General features: G+C 48.9%; 1 long non-coding RNA gene across 1 annotated transcript; it reads right to left on the reverse strand.

The window, feature by feature from the left end:
• Positions 1 to 1,574: 1,574 nt before the first annotated feature.
• LOC148163870 (uncharacterized) lies at positions 1,575 to 15,724 on the reverse strand. Its single transcript, XR_015768489.1, has 2 exons — positions 15,467 to 15,724; positions 1,575 to 1,864 (listed from the first exon to the last, which is right to left on the reverse strand). It is a non-coding gene; the product is annotated as an uncharacterized LOC148163870 (long non-coding RNA).
• Between the last annotated feature and the right edge of the window lie 8,506 nt (positions 15,725 to 24,230).

Here is a 24,230-nt window from a genome sequence, read left to right on the forward strand (position 1 = left end):
CCTTCACTCCCTGAACCCCAATCCCAATGAACCTGTAGTTCCTAGAACACACCAAGCTCGTTTCCATGGCAGGGCCTTTGCACCAGCCTCCTGCTATTCCCTGTTTACTGCTTCTTGTCACCCGGACTCAGAGGGGCCTGTCTGTCTTATCTAAAGCAGAATTCTACTTTATTTTTCCTATCACAGTACCTGTTTATTTCCTTTGAGCACTAGTTACAATATGAATCTGTCATTCCATGACTTTGCTTGGTTATTTTTTGCCTTGTTCACTGGATGTCTGTTCATGGTTGTAGGTTTCCAGCATAGCATTCGGCACATCGTAGGCACTCAAGAAAATCTTTTGGATAATAGATGAAAGGTCTATTTCATAAGTCACGATAGAATCCCCGCCCACTGTCTCTCCTTGCTCCCCACCCCCGCCCCCGCCCCCGCCCCGCCACCCACTCCACACCTGCTTCTGCTCCTCCAGAGGGTAGGTCACCACCCAGGAGGCTGGGAAGTGCTGAATCTGCTCTCGGGCCTGGTTTCTGACCCCGTGGAAAGGGCTCACACAAGGTTTGAAGGTGGCAGTGAGATTACAGGGTGGCAGATGGAGGCTGGGAGAAGTGACAAGTCTGGTGTCCTGAGGGAACGCTTTCCCCAGCCTGGTTCCCCTTAAGGAAAAGGGACCCCATCTGCTGGACCGTGCAGGGCTGTGAAAGACTGGGTACCACTCAGAGGGAGAAGCTGTGAGGTAACCAGCAAGAGGTGAAATGTGGTATTTCAGGGCCAGGGAGCTGATGTGCTAATTTGAAAGGAAGAGTGTAGACCCTCCCTCAAGGCTGCAGAGCACCGAGAATGAAATCTTGGGCATGTTGTTGCCTGGCTCCCCCACTTTCCCCCAGCTACTCTGTGGTACAGAGTGGACTCTCCCTTCCTGCACAGATGCCCACTGGCCTGGCATCCTGGGCATTTGCCCAGCCTTCATCGGGGAAGCTGGCCAGCCCTGACTGGAAGGTAGTATCTTGTGACATCCACAGATCCTGGCAAGAAGCCCCACTGCTTCGGGCAAGAATGGATCTGTAGGTTCCAGGAAAGAGGCTTCTGTGGGAAGCGGAGCCACAGTGGCATTTCTGCACCTCAGGGATCAGACCACAGGAAAGAAGGCCCTCTGGGAGCCAGAGAAGTTCAGAATCGCATTAGCAACATACCCCATCAGACCTATCTCCTCTCCTCCTCCTGAAAAGGAAATACTTAACAGTCTCCAGCACGCTGCCTGCTAAGCTCTCCCCCTGCTCTCCATTTGGTGCAAAAATGTCCTGATGCCCGCACCCCACACAGCAGCGCCAACACTAGACGTGACCAGGGATATAGTGGGGTGACGCTTATGGGACGCCAGGCCTCAGATCAAATCCAAGGCAGAAAAGACCTGTTACCCCCGGGATCCGGGGGTCCAAGGGAGGAAAAGGGCAGGGGGTGACATCCAGACAAGTACAGCTTGAGGCAGGAACACGAAAGATCCGTTTTTCCGATAACTCTTCAAGTGACCCTCCTAGGAGTTGGATAAGCAAATGAAAACTCGTATTACTACAATGGAGTTTAAAAACAATTTATAGAACCACATACAACAACACAGTGAGCACCCCAGGACCTCATTACTCTGTCCTGTTGTGGCCACAGCTCTGTGGGCATCTCACACATGTGCATTTGCCGCTCACAGGGTTGGGTGTTCTCTCTGCGGTCCTCATTATTCTCGTTTCATTTCTGTGCATGTGCAGGGTCTGTGGCTTCAAACCCAGTTTGGTCCTCCAAATGCCCCCAGGCTCTGTGGTTTGCTTCGAGTGTAGCAGCTTTCAAACGTCAGTGCAATTCTGAGTCCTCTGGCCTGCGGATAAAATGCATGTTCCTAGGCCCCCTTCAGAGACAATGATTTACTAGGTCTGAGGTGGGCCCCAAGAATCTGTCTTCCTACAACCATCCCCAGGGATTCTGATGAGAAGGTCCCAAGAACCCCCTTTGAAAAGTACTGATGTCGAAGTCACTGGGCAAATGGGTTGGTTTCTAATGTTTTTCTATTTAAGTAATACTGCAAGGAAGACTCTGTGGAAATGATCTTTTTTTCTTTTACATTGTTTTCTTTAGACTTTTGCTTATGAGTAGGATTATGGAATCAAAGGGTAGGAATTGTTTTGTAGTTTTTGCTAAATTAGTCTCACAGGGAATTTGAATAATTGAACATTAAGTTTTAGCATTTAAACTGATTTTTATAACAATACACAAGTTGCTCAGATTGCAAGTTCAAGATTTATAGAGAGACTGCATGTTTTCTATGTAAAGCTTTGTGTGTAAACTATCGGCTCGCTTCTTTTGACTATTCATCAAAAAAGGAACAGGATACTGGCCTTTTATAGTTGTATCAATTCCTTAGCTATTTTGGATAGAAAGCTTTATTTGCCACATATATTTCTCCCCCTTCTGCGGCTTTCATTTTTGTGTTTGCTTTATTACATTTGGTGGCAAAAAAGGCTTTTAAAAACACATTTGGATCCATCTATACTGTCCCTGATACCTCTTTTCATCAATAGTCAAAATGGTTTCTTCTCCTCACAGCTGAAACAAACTTGCTTTTCCATTTCCCTCTCTGGCTTTTTATGACCCATTTGAAATGTATTGTAGTGCATGGGGTGAAAAAGCTGGATATAAGCTAATTCTGATTCATGCTGACGTCTTGCCATTTAGATGATATTTATTAAGTAGTGACTCTTACAGCATTGTGTTGATGCTTATTCATTTTACATAAAGTCCTTAAATAACTTCCATCTGTTTCTGTAGTCTATTCCCCTGGTCATTTTTTTTTTTTTTTTTTTTTGTCTTTACCCTGATAGATTACACCGATGGCTGTCTGGTTATTTTAACTTCCCTGAAACATTTTTTTGGTATTTTGCGCATTCATACTTCAAATGAGTTTTACTATTTATTTGTTAAACACTCCAATGCATCTCACGGTGTCTTTAATTTACACTCTATTGTAAACTTTATTTAGATTTCATCATCAAGATCAAGGTATAGCTCTTCATTCATTCATATTTTCCTTTATTCTTCTCACTTTAAAATTTTCTTTGAAAAAAATCATTTATTCCAGGTTAAATTAATTCCCAACTATTTACTTTTTGTTCTTTGTTCTTTTTTTCAAATGCACAAAAGGCACCTACAATGTGTGTTAAGTTTCGATTAGCTGTTATCTCCTCTTTGTCTGCCTTAGGACTTGGTCCCAACTATTTACTTTTTTGGGGGTAGGGAGATTATTCTTGTGACTAACTCAGCTCTCTCCTTTCTTCTTTCTTCTCTCCACCCCCCTCCTACTCTCATTTTCATGCTCACTAAAACACAAGCATTTTAAACCCAAAGCCTTGCAGATAAAATGATACAACCTCCCCCCCACCGCCCCGCCCCGGCAACACTCCCAGCCCCGCCCCCCCCACCCCCCGCCCAACCCGTGCTATTTCTTGACTTCAGCCAGGAGCAGTCTGTAAGCTGCTCTGAGGATTCCTCCATTTGTCTTTCTTCCCTTTCTTTTCCCTCTCTATAAGATGGGCAGAATTGCCCTGGCTCCACCTTCCCGTGTTAGGACATAGCTGGTTAAAGGGGACCCAGCATATTCTAGATGTACCATCTCTATTCACTGAATACAACAGGAAGATATGGTGCACTAGGTTGAATAGGCATCCTCTCAAAACTCATGCCCACCCAGGACCTCAGAATGTGAACTTGGAAATACGGTCTCTGTGGATACAGTTAGTTAAGATGAGGTCATGTCTGGATTAGAGAGGACCCTAAATCTCATGACTGGTGTCTTTATAAAAGGGAGAACAGAGACACAGGCAAAGACACACACACACACGGGAGAAGGCCATGCCATGAGAGAACAGGGGCAGAGATCCTAGTGATGCATCTACAGACCAAGGAATGCCAAGGACAGCTGACAACCACCAGAAGCCAGGAGAGACCTGGAACAGATTCTCCCTCAGAGCCTCCAGAAGGAACCAACAAATTTCATATTTCTGGCCTCCAGAATTGAGAGAATAAGTTTTTGTTGATTTTAGTCACCCAGTTTGTGGTACTTTGTTATGGCAGCCCTAGGAAACCAATCCACATAGGATCCTCACCTGAAAGCATCCCCAATGCTTTTAATTGTAGGATTATTTAAAACACAGAGAAGTGTCTTTGTAAACCTGCCCCAAAGCAGAGAATGAACAGTCCACTCTGGAATGTAAATACTTAAGAAATGATGAGGTTTTTCCTGTTTCCTAACCAACTACAAGGCTCTTTCTGTAGAAAGCAAACTATTTATGGCATATTCCAAGTTCTAAAAACTCAGAACTCTTCTGCCAAGGGAGGTAGCGTGGTGGGATTCAAAGGGTTCAGAAGGTGGGCTCAGACCACCAGGGTCTTCATCTTGGCTCTGCCATTTACTAGCAGCATAACTCTGAGCAAGTCATAACCTGTTTGAGCTGGACTCCCAATGTGTAAAAGGAGAAACGAAAAACTTCTGCCCTAACATATTTTAGGAAACTGTTGCTGGGATCTGATGAGATAATTTCTGGGAAATTATTGTTTAAACGGTAAAGCACTGGGCGGATGTTACCAATCAATAGTGGTTGCCTGTGAAGTGGGAGGAATAGGGTGAAACGGTGGGAGGGAAACTTACTTCTCACTGTATCCCCTTTTGTTCCATGTAGTATTGAAAATAATATGTTAAAGAAAATTTCACGTGCAAGGAAGAGGAAGAAGTAAATAAAGCTGTATGTTTTATTTACCTCACCCAAAGAGGACCTCTAGAGTATGGGCACTGATGACCCATGAGGGGGAATCTGTCTCCCCCAGGCTTCTAGTGTGGGAGCTTCTGGGACATGATCCAGCTCATAGCTCCTGAACTATTTTTGCCTTGTTCCTGTTAACTCAGAGTTTGCAAACTAGAGTTGGGTGTTCAGCCCTGCCATGGATTTCACAGTGACCGATTTATCTTTCTGAAATCTAGAGAGAATGAGGACCCTCTTGCTACGTGGTTAGGGCAACCCATAGGATTGTGTGTAAAGACAAAGACATATTTGGGAAGACATTTTCCCAGAGCATTTTGAGGTCTTACGCTCATCAAGAGGCAGGGCAAGAAGTGACAGCTTATCAGAGTCCCCAAGGGATCAGAATGGGAACCTGAGCCTTGTGGTCCACTCAATGGAGCGCTCTGCCCCACCGCCTGCCAGGTGATGAGCAGGCCCTCTGAGGTCCTGAGGTCGCATCTGGGTCCTTCCCCTTGTCATGTCTGACACTGCCACCAGCCACTCACAGCCGAGACTCCATGCTGCCAGTTGTCACTACTGGCCTTCTGCGGCGCTCTATCCCCTTGACACCATCGACACTAACTGGTCAACATGATACCCCAACTGGGTCTCCTCTCCGTCAACAGAGAAAGCCCTCCCTTCTTCCTTCTGTGGGGTGGAGGGCTGACAGCAAAGTCACTTGAGCCCCTACACAGGAAGGGTCTACCTAACAGCCCTCTCCTTCGGAGCACTACGACATTCCCATCTGGCCACAAGCCACGGCCCGGCACAGGCTTTCACCAGACCCAGGGCCACCAGGATCCTTCCTCACATACACTGGCTTTTCTCTCCCTGTGCCCTGCTTTATTCCCCATAACCTATAACCTACCTTTCCCCAGCTCCAACTTTCACATGGATGAATCCAAATTGTACACAGGATTCACGTTCTGTCCCAGGCAGCCCTGGGTCGGGTCCCTGTCATCCAAAGTATGTTTTGTGGCGCATAGGAGGGAACTGAAAGGTAGGATTGGAGTCTGCTTCCATGTGCCATTGTATTTGAGCCTTGGCTCCAGCCAAGACACAACCAGTCTTGCTCTCCTCTTGCAAGAGTTTAATGAGGATGCTTGTGATTCCCAGATAGACAATAATAGCTCAGAGCAGCAACTTTAGAGTCAAAGACAAACCGGGGTTCAATCCCAGCGCTAGCTTACCAACCATGTGATTTTTGAGCAAGTTACTTAGTCTCTTGGAATTGGTTTCTTATTTGTAAAGTACAGAACAGAGCTAGGTTATAGGAATGTTGGGTTAAACGAAATAATGCATATAAAAGTTTGGTATGGCATGTTGTAAGCACTTAATAGATGTCAGATGCTGTTGTTGTTATTAATGGATTAATCTGGTTTCTAGTCATGGCTTCAGCCTACTTGAGCCTTGTGAATTTGAGTGAGGTATTTCACCTCTGCAGGCACTTATTTTATTATAAAATGAGAGGGTGGGTCTTGAGCCTTAATGTTCTTTCTGACTCTAGGATTCTACGATCCCTCTGACCCTAAAGGAGGAATTCCACTTGCCATGAGAACCAACATTAGGATGATCAGATGAGGGGGCTGCCTATAGGGCAAGATAAGAGAGGCTGCCAAAAGTTCACCTGGCTTCTGCAAACCAAAGCCTATCTCTCGCTCCTGGCCTAGATCCCAGGGCAGCAGTGGGGAGGAGCTGTGGGGAGTTTGCCTGTGGAGCAGCCTGGTAGATAACTAATAGAAGGCCAGGCCCTTAGGCCTTCCTGAAAAACAGTTTCAGAGGTCCGAAGGAAGGAGAAGCACCAAGCAGGGCAAGAGCGTGTCCCAGACGGAGTCCCACTAAGAAAGGAGGCTGTGAGGAGGCTGAATATGCATGCAGTTTCTGGAGCTCTCTGAAGAGGCGTTGTGGGCACTGGTTAAAAACCTAGCTGCAGAGCCAGATTGCCTTGGCTCTTCCATTTACCATCTAGCTGTGTGATCTTGGTCAAAGAACTTAACCTCTCTGGGCCTCAAATTCCCCATTTATGAAACAGGGATAAGACTAATAGTTCCCTCTTCTGGGTTCTTGTGGAGAATAAATGTGTATAAGGGCTTAGGAAAGTGCCAGGCGTATGGTAAGTGCTACATAAGGGCTGACTGTGAATATTTTTAGGATATTGGGGAACAAGATATCATTTGGGGCTTGGTCCACTCAGGGCACCTTTGTGTGTAGGTGGGGGAAGGGGGGAGCCTCCCCAAGCTGACTGTAGAGGTCTGGGGCATGGGTGCATCTCCTATACGACATCTTCAGGAGACTCCCAGAAATAGGGGATCATTCAATATGTCTCTTACACACAACAGTGGCAGCATATGCCAGAAAAGTATAGTGCCTGATAGTTACTATAGCCCCTCCATGCAGGGGCTTGAGGAAACTAAGTTTACACCATCATCGTTAGGGTTCAAATCCCCTCAAGTAGGCGTATCCTTGGAAGGGCTAAATAATAAATTGTCTCCAGCCATGCGATGCAAATGAGTTTCTCAGATGAGCCAGTATTTTAGCAGAATCTGAGGGAATAAGATTTAAAATTGGATGGGGCAGGTCAGTCCTACCACAAGCTCTGTGTGGAACAGAAGGTGGGTAGGGCCCTGGGTGGCAGACAAGAAGTTCTCAGTGTGCTTTGGGTGTAATGTGAAGATTACAGAGAGTAAGGAGGGAAGCGCTGGACAAAGGTGGCCTGCTTCAGGTTTGCCCTGGAGCCCCTGGATCTCTGGGTTGGCAGAATTTGCATGGCCACAGAAGGTGAGGGCTGCACCTCTCGCCCTCCTCCCCCGGTGGAGCTTACCTGCCGGGGATATCTCGACTGTATGGGGCTTGGCTGCCTCCTAGTGGCCACTGGAAGAAGTTCTCTTAAAATGAGCAGACAACAGGAAGGTTTTACAAAAGCATCTGGATAGCATTTTATAGTTACAAGGCACTGTCACAAATATGAGGGTGTAGCTTTTCTGCTTGAGTATGCCCCCCACATCCCCCATAGTTTTCAGCCACCTCAAGCATTTCCACCCCAAACCCTCCCCAGCCACCTTCAACGCCCCACCTTTCAGTTTCCCTTGACTCATCTAAGTTCTCCTTTGAGGAGAGGGTCCTGGAGCCGGAAGTAAGGGAGCACAGGGGAGCTCTGACTCCTCCAGGGCCTTGGGTCCTTTCTCTAGCCAGAGGACTAGAGCGTGCGGCTGGAAAAATGACAGCCCCTTCCACAGGGCTTATGCACTCTCTCCCCTTTTCACATGGTGGTGCTGGCTCCCAGGACATGCCTCAGGCCTAGAACTGCTCTGAGCTGCATTTGCTTCCCAGCAACAAGCCCAGGAGTCTTTACACTTTCAGTTCCTCTTAAAACTGGACCATCCACTGCCACTCCCTTCCCCAAACCAGCACACAATCTGCCCTTTCTCTGCTGCTATGGATACTAGTCATACTTGGCCATTTGAGAGGCTTACCAATTGTTCCTACAGTGAAGGGGGCAGCAGGTAATGAAACCTCCAACGGGGCAAGTTACAGAGGGTCCCACACGTTCAAAGGTCTCACAGTTATGGTCCCCGGTCTTTGGTTCCTAACTCTGCTGAGATCACTGAAAACCCCAAGGGTGAGGCTGACACCCTCTTCCCTCCCCCATACCTCGGCCCAGATGCTATCAGACCCAACAATATCCTCCCTTGTGTGGAGAATATCCTAGCGACTGTTGTTGATTATCCTTCCACAGGAAAAGGTAATCTGAGAGTCCTAGTGAGTATTTTAAATGTTTGATGTGGAGTGTGTTTTGGTTTTGATGCATTATCTTGAGCAACCACTTAGAGATGGTTTATTTGGGGCAGCATAAGCCAGCCATGAAAATGGTTTCATTTTCAGTATTAAACTTTGTTTCCCCAGGCAAGACAAAGCAATTGAACCTTTTGGGATAATGTCCTTCCTTTCCAAATGGGGCTTTGGAAGAATTAAGGCAGCGAGAGGGGAGAATCCAGTGGAGGGGGGCTGGGTCTTCTCAGATGGACAAGAGCTGGGCTAGGACAGTGGGGAACTGACTTCCAGGCACAAAGTGGGATCACAGCAAAGGGCACCTCCCTTCTGATCCAATGTCACCCCAAGAGCCAAACCAACTCTGTCAGCTTTACCCCTCATGGAAGTCTCAGCAGGGACCCTGCTCAGGCAGGTCATGACCCCAGAGAGAATGCCAGATGCTCAGAATGGACATAAGGGGGAAGATGGGGTTTGGTTCTGCTTCCTTCTCTCTTAATCCAGTATTTTAGCTTCTCTCCCCTGCCTGCTATTGGTATTCAATTCCATAGGACCATAATAGGTAAGAATAGAGAGGAGCTAATTCAAAACCTTTAATTCCTCCAATTACTGCAAGAGCCATCAGAAATACTCACCAAGTATTCATTTACACTTGGGGATGCTTCTGAAGAGAGTGACAGCCACACACTTGGCCTCTCTGGAAGGAAATAACACCCTGAGAAGGAAAACCTTGGGACCTACAGGAAGCTGTGTTGGCACAAACCCCCGGGTCTACACCCTTCCCTTTTTTTACAGCTCCTTACCAACTGTGCCAGTATATGCCACAACTCTCTCCCTTCTCCTCTCAGACTTACCACTTCCTGTTTCCTGTGCTAGGAGCACTGTGATGTCCACTTTCCCTCCGAGTTCCCCAGTTCTGGCAATGGACACAGCACCCTCTCCCACCTTGGACCCTCCCCACCTCTCACTCTTGGCCACCTGAAGGGCTCCCCCTTCTGCAAGCTTCTCCCCCCAAGTGCTAGGGGTTGGTGGAGGACATTCCCCAAATAGCCTCTGTGAGGAAAACGCCGGCTGGGGAGGTTACTGGGGAAGGATACTCCTAGACAAGGAACCAACTGCAAAACCATGTTGTAAGTATTATCCTAGAGGTTGGTACAGATGGCCACTTAATGTTTTAAATTCAATCTTGCAAACAAATATCCTTACAATCCCTTTTTTCCCTTTCCTTCCTGCTGGGGACACTGTTTGGAGAGAATGTGATGTTGGTTGCAGTGGCAATGAATGGTGGATGACGACAAGGCAGAAGGATGGGGAAGCCTGGGTTTTGTTTTTGTTTTTGTTTTTTTTTTTTAAAGATTTTATTTATTTATTTGACAGAGAGAGACACAGCGAGAGAGGGAACACTAGCAGAAGGAGTGGGAGAGGGAGAAGCAGGCTTCCCGCGGAGCAGGGAGCTCGATGCGGGGCTCGATCCCAGGACCCTGGGATCATGACCTGAGCCGAAGGCAGACGCTTAACGACTGAGCCACCCAGGCGCCCCGGGAAGCCTGGGTTTTGATGACAGCACTGAGCCACTGAGTGAACTCTGGGATCGCCTACCTTCAGACTTCTTGTTGAGTAGATAAAAGCATCTCCCTAGGGTTTTAAGCCACTGTTGGTTGACTTTTTGGTTACTTCCCACCCAAAGCACTGTAACTGATTTTCTTCCATGTATGAGAAAAGGAGTTAAGGGTGACTTAGGGACAGACTCATCACGTCCTGGTGATCAGTTGGGGCAGACTCAACTTCTTTGTGGAAACGGGCAGAAAGCGCCATGGTGGATGGACCCACTTCACCTTCCTTCACTGAACGGAATCAGCCCAGATTTATGGAGTGGCACCTATGTGTCAGGCATCACGGGGAGTCCTTGTGGCTAAAATCAACAAAACTGCACATAGTCCCGGTTCTCATGAAGCTTAGAATCCAATGAGGGAGTAAGACATTACTCAAATAGTAATCCTAACAAACAAATAATCAGAAGCTGAGCTAAGGACATGGAGGAGAGGAGCAGACGCAGTGAGAACATGCAACACAATAAATATGATATAAAGCCTGGGAGCCAGAAAGACATCCTTGAGAAAGTGATCTTTAAACTGGGAGCTGAAGGAGGAAGAGGAGGGGTGCACCAGGCAGAAGCTTGTGAGGGCTGGTGGACAGGGAACTGTGCATGCAAAGGCCCTGGGACATGAGGGGACCAGGCTGGCTTGAGAGCCCTGAGAGAACAGACTGAGTTTAAGTGGGTTGAAAATCTGCCTTCAGTGCCTCCCCCAAATCTGGCCTCTCCCCTGCTTCTTCATACATCCCACACTGCTCCCCCCTGAACCCTGTGTCTTCCAGGCTCTTTGACTAATGTTTGCCCATGCTGGGGTTCTACCCAGTGCTGCCCTTCCCTCTACCCTGCCCTTTAAATGACTCTCCCCTCTATCAAAACCTCCTTTTCCTCCCCATAAACCAAGCTATTAAAGAATCTCTCCTATATTTTGTTCAGAGAGAGAGAGCACGCCATTGGTGGAATGCAGACAGCAAGCAAAGAAGTTCAGGCAGGAGGAAGGCCCTGGACATCACATGTCCCACCCGGCAGCCTCCTGGCCTCCTCCATGAGACAGCTGTAAGCTGGGCTGCAGGTCAGGCTCTGTGGGTGGCCCGGCCACTCCCCTGCTTTCCTGGTTTCACCTATAACTTTCCCTCAGCAGCTGAACTCAGAAGTCTCCCTACCTACCCCAGGGTGGTGCCCAGGGCTTTGTGGGAGGGCTGGGCCATTCTCTGACAAACTGACTTCAAAGGGCCTACAGAGAGGCAGTGGGAAGAGCCTGGCTTGGGAGCTAGACAGCCAGACACCCCTGGGAAGAGGCTGATCCCTAGTGTGCTGCATGACCTCAGGCTGTCACTTAGCTCTCTGGGCCTCAGTTGCCTCATCTGCAAAAATAGAGGAAGATGATCTCCTTTACAGAGTTGCTGTGAGGATTAGAAATAAAAATGTATAAAAGGGGGACAAAGATGAGGTTTTAAATCTGAGCTCAAGGACCGAGGTAGCATGGGGATTAACAGTCCAGTCCCAATTCCACATAGTTTGCCCTACACATCCACTCCCACCTATCAGGCCCTGGGTCCTGAGTTTTATTAGAAAGCATGACGATCCCTGTAGGTCTAGATCTGCATGGTCCAATTTGCTAGCCACTGGTCACATGTGGCTGTATAAATTCTAATTAAAATGACATAAAATTTAAATTCAGTTCCTCACACTAGCCACATTTTAAGTGCTCAATAGCCTTTCGTGGTATTGGACAGGGCAGATACAGAACATTTCCATCAGCAAAGAAAGTTCTATTGGACAACACTGACTCAGAGAAAGGAGCCACATGTAAATAGATGGTCTATTTATTTTACTTGTCATCTCACCCCTGGACCAAGGCACTGATTGGGACAAACTAGCAGTTAGAGAATCAATGAGAGGTTGGCACACACGAGTGCACGTGTGTATGCACGCACATGCATATGTGTATGGGTAGTGGACAGGCCACGGGTCCAGCCTTCAGGCCTTCTGGATGATCTCAACACTCACCACTTGCAGGGCTAGACCTTGTAAGTCAAGTCACAGAATGAAAGCCCACCACAGAATTCTTGACCCTGCCCTTCCTGTGAGACACAAGGCTGGGGGCAGGGAGGAGGCCCACCACCCTGGAATCTAGTCCTGACCCAGGAAACCCAGGAGGTTGCTAGTGTTGCTTCTAAGGCTGAAGGGGGAGAAGACATAGAGCTCCAAGACACAAGTGTGCAACCCTTTGGGCAGAGGGCCCTTGCAACTCTGATTGCTACCTTGATTCAAGTACTAAGACAAGGACTTGGTGGGTGAAACAGGTTCCTTAAGGAGTCTGCTCTAAAAAAGACACATAAGGAGGGCACTGGGTCATTCCAGAGCCTGGGCCTGATTCACACCAGTCACCTACACTAGGTCTCCCCTCCCTGAGTGCCTCCGTGTTTCTCCTTCACAAATAGGCATTCTCTCAAGTTGTTCCCGGTCATGAGACACATATGCACTGTCTTGGCATCATAGGTGACAGACTTCCTAGCCAACTCCACTTCCTGGAGCCAGAAATGTCCTGAGCAGGCCATAGCCACAAAGAGAAACACCCAGGGCTCCCAAGCATTTCAGCCCTGGAAATGTGCTGCAGAGGTGCCTGCCCTCATTCATTCATTCACTCACTCATTCATTTCCTTCAGAAGTCACCGGAGCCCCATGCCTCTGGTCTGCTTCTGGGTAGATCATCTCCATAGTATATAATACACTATTCAGTAAACCTCTTAAGTTAAGAGCCCAAAATTTGGAGTCAGCCTATACAGAGAGCTTTGGCAAGTTACCTCTGTTTCATCACATGCAAGGAATAACAGCACCTACCTCGTAAGGCCATTGGGATTAATGGATGACTTAGCACAGTACCCTAAATACGGCAGCTATTACCCTTATTACTTCTATTAAGCTGTGGTGACACACAGGGCTGAGCCCCAACTCCAGGGGTAGCTGGAGGGAGCTTCAGAAGAGGGGCCACAGAGGTGGTCTTCAAGAGAAGCAGTATCCTGCTGGAGACAGAAGTGGGGAGGACCGTTCTGGGAGGACAGTGGTCTTGCTCAGTCCTTGGGGCTACCTGAATGGGCAGATACCCCAACTCTCACCCGTTGCTTCCTTCCCAAGCCAATCATGAGACACCTGGGCAGGGGGGCCGGTAAGAGGGAGAGAGGAAAGGAAGAGGTAGCCATGATGTGTGCCCTGGTTTGGGTAGACACAAATCTGAATAGCTAACTACCCTATCTTCACATGTCTGGCCAGAGTGTACCCCCATGTTTGGAAAATGCAATTAGGGATCAAGGGCTAAACGCCGTTCTCAATATAAGCTGCCTGACAGTGGTCTCTAGAAAGAGAAGGCACAGCATGGCATACCCCAACTTATAATAGGAAGTGAAAAGCTGGTCTGGTTCTCAGAACAGCCTCAGAAATCCACTGTCAATCTTCTTGTTCTAATAGTGACAAATAAAATAGTAATAATGGCAATAATTCTTAAAACCTGCAATTTTTCTGTTATCGATTTCCTTATTGTTACAGTGATAACTCATTCATCCGGAATTCAATATCAGGCAAATTCACTCATGCAAAATAGAGCACAGAATCAGAAACCAGGCAAAAAAGCAAAAGCCTGGAGAAGCTCTGGAGAAGCACAGGTAACGTGACAAGAGCACTCAGATACCATTTATCCTCATGTTAAGCCCAGTTCTAATACTCTGCTTTGTTTTTTGTTGTTGTTGTTGTTGTTGTTTTTAAGTATTAGGAGCCCACCATGGGGCTTGAATTCACGACTCTGAGATCAAGACCTGAGCTAAGATCAAGAGTGGGACACTTAACCCACAGAGCCACCCAGGCACCCCACCCTGGGTTATTTTTCTATTCATCAGATTGTAAGCAATTTATAGAGTAGTTGCTGGAGATGGACACCGTGACAGCAATAAGTGGCAATAAGGGAGGACACAGACTGCAAGGAGCAGACCAAGAACCACAAAGCACGGCAACTTGGATCTGTTTCAGAGGCAGTGATTGAGGGCACCTGTGCTGTTCCTGCATCATTCTAGGCTCCAACCCATGGGCTCAGAACACACAGCCCAGAAGTCCAACAGGTGACTGATCCAATGGTTTGGACTGTGTTCATGCAGGGCCAACCTGCAGCCATGCAGTCTCAACCCCCCCCCTTAGCATTTCTTTTCTTTTTAAATTCAATTAGCTAATCTACAGTACATCATTAGTTTCAGATGTAGAGTTCAGTAATTCATCAGTTGCATATAACACCCAGTGCTCATCATCCCCTCAGCATTTCTGAGAGTTGTGATGTTACTTCCCTGCCATCTTCCCCTCCACCCCATCACACACATGTGGAGTAGACAGCCCAGGAGGAAAAGCCCTGGCTAGATGTCTGGAGGCCTGAGTGTGACCTGAACAAGTTGTCCCATTGACCCATCATTTATTCTCTGAGATCTTCCTTTGAAGCTCGATTTCCTCCCCTGTAAAATGAAGATTGGACTACCTGGGGCTGAGCAATAGTATCACTAACGTTATCAAGGATTTACCACCCAGGTGATATCTAAGTGCTTTATAGGCTAACCTTTAATCCTCTCCACAGCCCTGTAAGGCTCACACAGGGGCACGGGGCCCCAGGACTGTTTTAACAGTCTGCAGTTGAAGCCTTGAAATTCTTCATTTTTGAAACAGAAACCTACTTTTTCATTTTGTATTGGACCCTGCAAACTGTGTAGCCAGTCCTGAGTTCAAGGTCTCCCCTTTACAGGAGCTGAGTAACTCCTGTGGTTCCTAACCAAGGGCAGGAGCAGCACCTGGGAGCCGGTGAGCAAGGCAGACTCCCAGGCCCGGCACAGCCCTCCAGAGTCAGAGCGGCATTCTCACAAGGTCAGGTGCAGAGTCTGCGGCCTCCATCAGTCTCTTATTTTCTTCCTGTCTACACTTATTGCCTTAATTGAACAAGAAAGATCTCAATTTCGGATCTTCAAGTGAGAGGAGATTCACCTTGCTTGTGGAAGGTGGGCTTCTAAGGGCCCCCAAATCATTGATTGAACAGCGCGGGCAGGCAACCCCAAAGGCTGTCCGAAGAGCCAGCTAATTCAGAAGTCGCACCCGCTCGGAGTCGGGACTCCCGCGGGCACTAGGGCGGGCCTAGCAGGGGACGACGGCACAAAATTTAAGGAGGCACGCACTTTCAGGTGTGGACCCTGCACCTCCACGACTCCGAGAGCCTCCTTAAACTTTGCATCCTCGGCTCCTGCTCGCCCCGCCTTAGTCTTACCAGGTGTAGGCAGGACTCTTCGATTAGCTGGCGCTCACGACCTCCGTGCTGCGCCCGCCCCGCTCTGTCGGCGTTGGGAACGCTCAGAAGCGCTGGACTCCAGTCCCTCCAAGTCCTGGCTAGAGCACCTCCCGTACCCGAAACTCCCGAAGGGGGAGTGCGCGAGGGCTCCGACTGAGGACTCATCACACCATCTCTTAGCATTTTTAACTTCAGGAGGCCCGCAGCAACCCCCTCCTCCTCACTTGCCCCTAAATTCACAGCTCTACCTTGGGGATTGTTGGGGCAGGCTTCGCCCTCTTTTAATCTCCCCAGCAGCCGGCTCCACCTAGCAACAGATAGCCTCTCCCACGGGCGGAGCTGGGTGCATGGGGGCTGGGGACGCTTTTATGCCGGCCCGCCTGACTGCAGGTGGGAGACCAGACTGGAGACTGACTAGTTCCCCGGAACTTCGCTCCGGCCACCACATCACCTGGGAGAGGCACGGGATTCCCCACCCCCCGCCGCTGTCGTCGTGGTCGGCCACGGAGCTGAGCGGCACCATGTCTGAGTTCAGAGGGCCCTTCCCCTAAGAGGGCTGAGAAGCCCAAGGGTTTTCCAGAACTAAGGTTCCCAGAGCTGAATCACCTTCAGAGATTTTCCTTTCCTTTCCGTCTTTCTTTCTTGGATTTTTATTTGAGAGAGAATATGAGCAGGGGGAAGGACAGAGGGAGAAGCGAGTACAGACTGCCCGGTGAGCGGGGAGCCTGAGGGATCCTGAGATCATGACCCGAGCCCAAGTCAGACGCTTCACTGACTGAGCCACCCAGGAACCCCACGAGGAGAGATTTCTCAAATAGAGGCTTCTCCAACCCACAAATCAGAATCTTCTGGGGATGGGCATGGTCCTTGCTACTTATGAAATAGAAGAAGGTGCCCGCTCTGGGCAAAGGCAGTCTTGCTGAGATGTGACCTGGCAAGTGGAAAGAGGCTTTAGGTGAAGAAAAATCGCCCCTCCCTTTGGGGAATGCAGCCCAGAGTTGGGGGCATGTGTGTACAGTATGGCCCGCACTCTGGCTCCCATTTGCCCTCTTTATGCAGTACACAACCTGCATTGTTAGGAGTGGAGGCCCTGAGTGGGGCTGGTAAAAACCCTACAGGTGATTCCGATGATTGGTCCGGTGGGAGCCTCTGAGGCCTGAGAGCAGATATGACCAGATGTGATACACGGTGGCCACGCCCTTCCTGCTGGGGTTCCTCACACATTCGCCGGCCAAGGTTCTAGAGCCCACCCCCACTTTTTTTTTTTTACACACAATAAGCAAGAAGAAAGCCTAACCTCCAGGAATAACATTTAGAGAGGGAGGGAAAGAGGGAAGGGGGAGGAGAAGGCGGGGGAGGGCCCTTATCTATGTTAAACAGGTCCAGTTCTGTCTGCCACAGACAGCTGAGTCACGAGCATCCTGCCCCACCCCCCGCCCCTCCCGTCCACGAGACCGCTCCCGCAAGCATTTCTCCTTCAAGGCTGGGTTCTGGGGGTTAGGCAGGGCTCAGGGCCCTGGCAGGGAAGCTGGGGGTCTGGAATGTCCCCAGACCAAAGGCTGGCTGAGCACCCTGGAGAGAGTGACCACCCTCTTGAGGAGTTTCAGCTTTGCCAGTGGAGCAGAGGAGTGGGTTTCTGGGTGTTCATGAGAGGGCACTGCACCCATCCATGCCAGGGAGGTGTTCCAAGCTGGCCAATGCTGGTATTGCCCTGTAGTATCCTTCATCTTCTGAGAGGCAGCTGAGGTGGAGTGGTGGGCCTATCAATGAGCTTTTACTAGTTACACGTGTTAGCAAACAACCCTCCCCCAACCTCAGTGTCTACAACAGAGGCTTACTTCTCACTCATTTGGGCTGTAGTTCTCTTCCCAAGTTGTCTGCATTCCTGGACTCCAGTTGTAGAAGCAGTCCCTATTTGGGCCATGCCGGGCTTGTGGAAAGGGCAAAGGTGGAACCAGGTGATGGTGCTTAAATCTTCCGCTATTATGCAGCGGACCTTCCATTGGTCAAAGCAAGTCACCTGGCCCATCCTGAGTCAAAGGATCCGGGACATATGTATTGCAGGGAGAGGGCAGTGAATAATGGGGAACAAGAATACAATCTACCCCAGTAGGCCCCCTGACTTAGGCCAAGGGGATTCCTTCTCAGGAAGAGAGAATATCCTTTGGCCAAAGGAAACAGTGTGAAGTAGTGGAAAGAATAAGGCTTGGAGTCAGATGGGTCTAGAGTTTAACTTGGATTGAGCCATGTACTAGCTGTGTGATGTTGGCCAAGTTCTTTAACTCCTCTGAATCTTCATTTCCAACTACAGAATGAGTGCAATACCTAATTCACAGGGAATTTTTGAGGATTAGATGAGATAATATACACTAAATTTCTGGCTCATAGTAAGAACACAGTAAATATAAACTTTCCACTCTTCTACCCACTGCCCTGCTTTGGCATTTTATCCATAACTATGGGCGTACTTACTACCAATACTCCTACTAACCTCACAAGGTTGGGATCGAATGGAATCGAGGTAATTTATTGTGTTCTACTGTGTGCCAGGCACTGCACTATACAATTTACTTTCATGATCTCATTTATTTTGCCCGATAACCCTGTGAGGTACATACTTTATTACCCTGTTTTACAGATGAGGAAAATAAGGATCAGAAAGGATAAGTAACTTGCCAAATTTTCTGCAGTGGCCAAAATAAGACTTGAAGGTTCCAGAACTCACGTTCAAAACCAATACTTTTCAAGAGTGGTCTGTCTGGTACTGCTCTATGACAAGAACAGAACAGAAATTGAGTGTTTGGAAACTTCTATGAGCTGAACATTGCCATGACATTCAAGTGCATGATTGATGCTCATTTCACCGAATGGAATATAGATGAGTTTAGTTGATGCAGAAATCTCTGGTAAGTTTCCTGTGGTGGAGGCTACGTTCTAGTTATGCACAGTAGGACCACGAAATAGTCCCTAATTCAGGGAAAATAAAAAATTGGTGTGAACAGATGGGTGTGAGCAGCATTTTGTGTTGGTGGGCCTGCCCTGTCAGCTGTGGCAGACCAGGGGGATATTCATGGTTCACCAGAACGGTACTTAGAGGGGCACCTGGGTGGCTCAGTGGGCTAAGCATCTGCCTTCGGCTCAGGTCATGATCCCAGGGCCCTGGGATCGGGCCCCACAGTGGGCTCTCTGCTCAGTGTGGGGGCCTTCTTCTCCTTCTCCCTCTGCCTACTTGTGCTCTCTCTCCGTGTCAAGTAAATAAATAAAATCTAAAAAAAGAAAAAAAGGGTAATTTGTTTACACTGATGTATAAGGTCGGGAGGCAGGGTCTGTGTATTCCTCATGGCACCTAGTTTGTGCTTTGTACACAGGACATACTCAATATGAGTCTCTAGCTGGGTGAAGGAATGAATGAAATGACGGATGCATGAAAGTGTTTCTGGTTGTAAGAGGGCAACTTGATGGATGGCTTTGGGCAAAGCCAGGAATTGGGCAGATTTCTCTTCCAGTTTTTTCTGCTGCCTGCACTTCTAGCCCCCTTCTCCTTCCTTTTGTTGTCTCTGCCCATGCTTAAAAGCACCTTCAGGGTGCTCTCCCAACTGCCCAGGACCCCACATGCCCTCCTTTTCTCTTACTGCCCTCCTTCTGGCCACTTCCCAGTTCCGAGTTGGTTCTGGAGGAGAGCTCCTCCAGCGGGCTGTCCCCTGATAAAGATAACACAGAGCCTACACATCTGGGAAGGGGCTCTGCTCCTTCTGATAAAATCAGCAAAGGTTTCTAAAAATACTCCAGGTAATGCTGGTGTAGACACCTGAGACTGCCGTTACCATACGCTGCTGGTGAAGGCATCTTGTGGTACATTTCTAGAATGCAGTTTGGTGATGTGTATCAAGAATTTTTTTTAAGATTTATTGATTTATTTGACAGAGAAAGTTCACAAGGGTGGGGGGAGGGAGGGGCAGAGGGACAGGGAGAGGGAGAGAATCCTCAAGCAGACTCCCCACTGAGCGCAGAGCCCAGCCTCAATCCAGGATCCTGAGATCATGACCTGAGCCCAAACCAAGAGCCAGCCGCTTAACTGACTGAGCCATGCAGGCGCCCATATATCAAGAATTTTTAAACGTCATACTCTTTAACCTAAAAGCATGCTTTAAACATTTATCCAGGGGTGCCTGGGTAGCTCAGTCAGTTAAACGTCTGACTCTTGGTTTTGGCTCAGGTCGTGATCTCAGGATCCTGAGATCAGCCCAGCGTGGGGCTCAGCAGGGAGTCTGCTTAAGATTCTCTCCTCCCTCTGCCCCTCCCTCTGCTGGAGCTCTCTCTCTCTAAAATAAATAAAATCTGTTCTTTTTTTTAAAGATTTTACTTATTTATTTGGCAGAGAGAGACAGCGAGAGAGGGAACACAAGCAGCGGGGGAGTGAGAGAGGGAGAAGCAGGCTTCCCACTGAGCAGGGAGGCTGATGCGGGGCTCAATCCTAGGACCCTGGGATCATGACCTGAGCCAAAGGCAAACGCTTAACAACTGAGCCACCTAGGCACCCCAATAAATAAAATCTTTTTCAAAAAACCACATATGTCCAAAATAATAACAGATGTGGCAGAATGTTTATGTATTAGGGTATTTATCATATCATCATTTACACAAAGAAACAGGAAATTCAACCTAAATGGAAACGATGAAATACATTATGATACAGGTATAATGAAATGTTATTCAACCATTAAAATTATGTTTTTTAATTATTTTTAATGATCTGCTAAGGTGCTTGTTAGCTATTATAAATGAAAAAAGACAAGGTTCAAGAATTTTTAAATAAAAAATATGTGCATGTAAAAATACTTATCTGACCGGATAATGGGATTTGGGTGGTCTTATCTTTTTTTGGTATTTTCTAAATTTTCTATAATGAGCACAAAAATTATTTATGTCAGCAAAAAACATAAAAAACATTGTTTAAAGTCTTTTCTGGCTTTGCAGACAGAACTCTTTCCAGCCTGTGTAGTTACTCCCAGAAGGCAGTCCTACTCTGATGCAGGACACTGCTGAGGAAAGTGACTCTGCATTTGCTGAGAGTTAGCCTTGAAGTACTTACACTGTTAGCCTGTTTTCTGGTCCTAGCATTGCCACTAACTGGCTGTGAGACCTTGGACAAGTCATTTTATTTCTCTGGGCTTTGGGAGTCCTCATTTATAAAATGAAGTGTCTAGATTGGATGATTTAACAGTTAGATTCTGATTCTGTGATTCTGATACATTCATTAAGTCCATGTATTCATTGTGAGTAAGACTCCATGATTTACCTTTCTCTGCTCTATCTTAAACAGTGGATTCTTATTTATAGCTAAAGGAATGACTCTCTAATGGTGGAATTTCACATTGGGCCACCCAAACACTGACCATATAGCTTTCTACAACTCACACATTCTAGATATTATCTGACCTTCAAGAGAGTCAGGGATCCTTCCACATTAGCCTAAGCCTTGAGAGGGAGGGGATTGGTGTCTGCCTAGAAGAGCAAGATAAACTCTTGCGTTCTGAGCTTCCTTCCCTTTCCTTCTCCCTTCCCCAAGTCTCAGCTGTTCACCAGCGTCTGCTTCCTCTGTCTTCATCCTCTTCCCAGTGGTTATATCAGGCTTATGTCAGTGTAGTTCCCTGGTGGGCTAGACAGCTGGATGAGGAAGGAGTGTGACCCATGCTCTGAGTTTAGTGAGTCAGACTTGGGGTGGGCTGGACCAGGGGCTTCCCCAGGACAGGAAGCAGGTTATGTATGCAGGAGATGAACAGACCATACCTGGAGCCAAAGAGGATAAGAATTTCCTATTCTATCCTCTCATGTCCTAGGTTTGAGCCCAGCAAGATTTCAGAGCTCATAGGATTCTTTCCTCTTCCCAGCTCAAGAACTGAGAAGCAAGTGCATCATAATTAAAATCCTACCTTGTGTGACCTTGGTCAAGTTATTTAACTGCTTTTGAGTTTCAGTTTCCTTTGCTGGGGGAGAAAAAAAAGGATAATAAACTCACTTAATGGAGTTGCTGTGCATTAAATAAAACCTAGCACCCACTACAGACCTGGCTTCAGAAAGTGAGTCTATGTTCATTCTGAAATGGAGTGGAAGCCCCATTCCTTTTGGACTCACTGGGAGATGTGAAGTCAGTCAGTGAGAAGCCCGAAGTGGGGCCATTTCCAGGGCAGGAGTGCCCTTTGTGGTTTGGGAATTGGCCCCAGGCTGGTTCTGAAAGGCAGCCTGGGGTACTTTCTCCTGACAGAAACTTTTCTTCCCTTCTAGGTCTCTGGGGCCTTTCCCCATCCTGGTGAACAGTCCTAAGGGGGGGCCTTCACACACAGTGCAAACAATGAACAAGCTGAATATGGATTACTAGACAGAATCAGTATTACTATGTTTCCTTTTGTTTCATGCTCCAATTGTTTGTCCTCATTTAAAATTTTGGTATTTTGTTCATCCCGGATTTTTTATTTTAAAAAGTATTGAGTTAAAATATAATTTATCTAGATTACTGAGTTCCTTGCGTTCCCTTAAATTTTGCCTCTAATGATGGAATCTCTCCAGCTCTAGCTTTTTTAGGGGGGCTGGAAGGTGGGAGGGTAAATTTTGGAGGCAATCTGTGCCTGCTTCTTTAAACCTGTGACCTTTTTTTGCGAATGGGAACTTTGCTCTGTATCCCCACCAGAGGCTAGGGTAAAGTTCCTAGCCTGGTTCCACTGCATCCAGTCTCCCACCCGCATTTCCACTGAGCTCGGGGATGACTCCGAATTCTTGAAAATCCTCAGTTCGGTTTAATTCCGTAAATATTACTCAAGGGCCAGGCAGGCAGCTGGTTAAGGCTGGCGGCGGGCGAAGATGGGCGCCGAGCGCGCTGGGGGCACCTGGATGGGGCACCCCGCCCGGTCGGAGAGCGCGGGGCCGGGAAGGCTCCCGGAGGCGACGGCAGGGCGGGACGCTGAGAGCTGGCAGACTCTGTACCCGGAGGCCTAGCCGCGGACCCTAGCGCACCTTGGCGGGGGCAACCGCGTCAGAAACCCAGACCTGGCGTGACTTCCTGCCCGGGAGGCCCCGCGGCCTCGGGCTCTGGACGCGGGCCAGGGAGGCGCCGCCCGCGAAGCGGCGCTTCCTGGGCGCAGCGGGCGCGGGAGGAGCGCGGTTAGCGCACCTGGAGCGCCCGCAGGTCCGGCGGGCACGCGCGGCGACATGGAGGACGGCGTGCTCAAGGAGGGCTTCCTCGTCAAGAGGGTGAGCGCGCCGGAGCCTCTCCGGACACTGGCCCGGCGGCCAGCGGCAGGCGGCGGCTCCCGGAGCCGGGTCCCCAGCCCGCGCCCGATGGCGGGCTCGGCGGGCCGGGGGCGACCGGGGGCCGGGGGCGGAGGGCGGCTTCGGGTGAACAGAGCGGCCGGGACACAGGCGAGGAGGAGATCCCGCTTGGCCGGTGGTATGGGGTGGGGGGCGGCTCCTGAGGCGGACATCTTAGTTAAAACAACTTACTAAGATGCGGAGAGGACCGTATGTAAATTTGCTCTATTAACGCGACGTAAGTGTGCTCTGGGGCTCGCAGCGCCCATCTATGCACCATCTCCCGCACTCTCCACAGTAACCCCTGGGCAAGGAGGCAGCCCGGGCTGCTAAAGCACTGCCCGCACGTGGAGCACCGCATTCCTCCCTCTCCCCAAAGGAGAAACAAAGTTCAAGGAGGTGAATTAAGCAGTTTGCTCAGGATCTGGGAGCTCGTGGGTGATGCAGCAGGTGCAAACCCACTAAGGTTGACTCCAAGCCTTGATCTGTCCCACCGCAGGGTGGGTGTTGTTATCAGTGAATGACAGATGAGACTGCTTGCCCCGAGCCCCAGGACTAATAACGACTGGGACCCAACCTCCATCCTCAGTCCTTGCCACGGCTCACGTGCAAGAGTCCAGACAGACACAGAACACACAGATCAAGGTGGGAAATGAACCAAAGAGCAGCAGCAAGAGGAGGTTCGGTATTTTACAGTTCTTTCAACATTGATGTTGACACTGAGGGTTTGTACTAACATAACAGCAGAGCATAAAATCTGGGGATGAGCCTTTTGGCTCTTCTACTGAGATTATAGCTTTGGGAGGGAGATGGATGAAGAGGGATGAAGGGGCTCCCCCTGGCATTACTTCCCATGGAGGCCAGAGTACCCCCGAAGTCTCCAGTTGCTTTCAGTTGAGTAGGTAATGTAGCCATGTTGTGTTGCACATTATTTGATATAGGAGGGCGGGTGTGTTTGCTTAAAACTGTAAGCAGGAGGCGTAGTGGGAGGCTGATGCCTGATCAAGGGTCAGGCTGGACACGAGCAGGTAGCAAATTCCAAGCCACGGTGGTTAGAGCGATAGGCTGGTCCCTCCCGGTTTGTGGCGGCAACTGCACCTCAGAGAGACAAACCTGTGGGAGGGCTTCTGCAGCCTCCCACTTTCCTGCAGCTCCTGAGGTGAGAGGAAGAGTGTGACCTGGGCAGGCGGGTTGGTGGGCATTGTTGATTGTCCAGACAGCTGGGGCTACCTGGTAGGGGCCTCCCCTTGTTGCTGGGGTTACCTCACAAGATTCCCACCACCGCCTCCATGAGAGTCAGGGAAGGCCACAGGGAAGGAAGGACATGAGTTCTCTTCAGGATGGCTGCCCAGTCCTGGGTGGCTGGCATAGGGAGTCTGGGTACAGGGAAGTGCGGACAGTCAACAGGGCTAGCCCCCAAAGCCCGGGCCTGGCTGAC

Source organism: Eumetopias jubatus, unplaced genomic scaffold (assembly GCF_037043125.1).
Source record: "Eumetopias jubatus isolate StellerSeaLion01/CBP00866 unplaced genomic scaffold, mEumJub1_p1.0 scaffold_7, whole genome shotgun sequence".
Classification (NCBI taxonomy): Eukaryota; Metazoa; Chordata; class Mammalia; order Carnivora; family Otariidae; genus Eumetopias; species Eumetopias jubatus.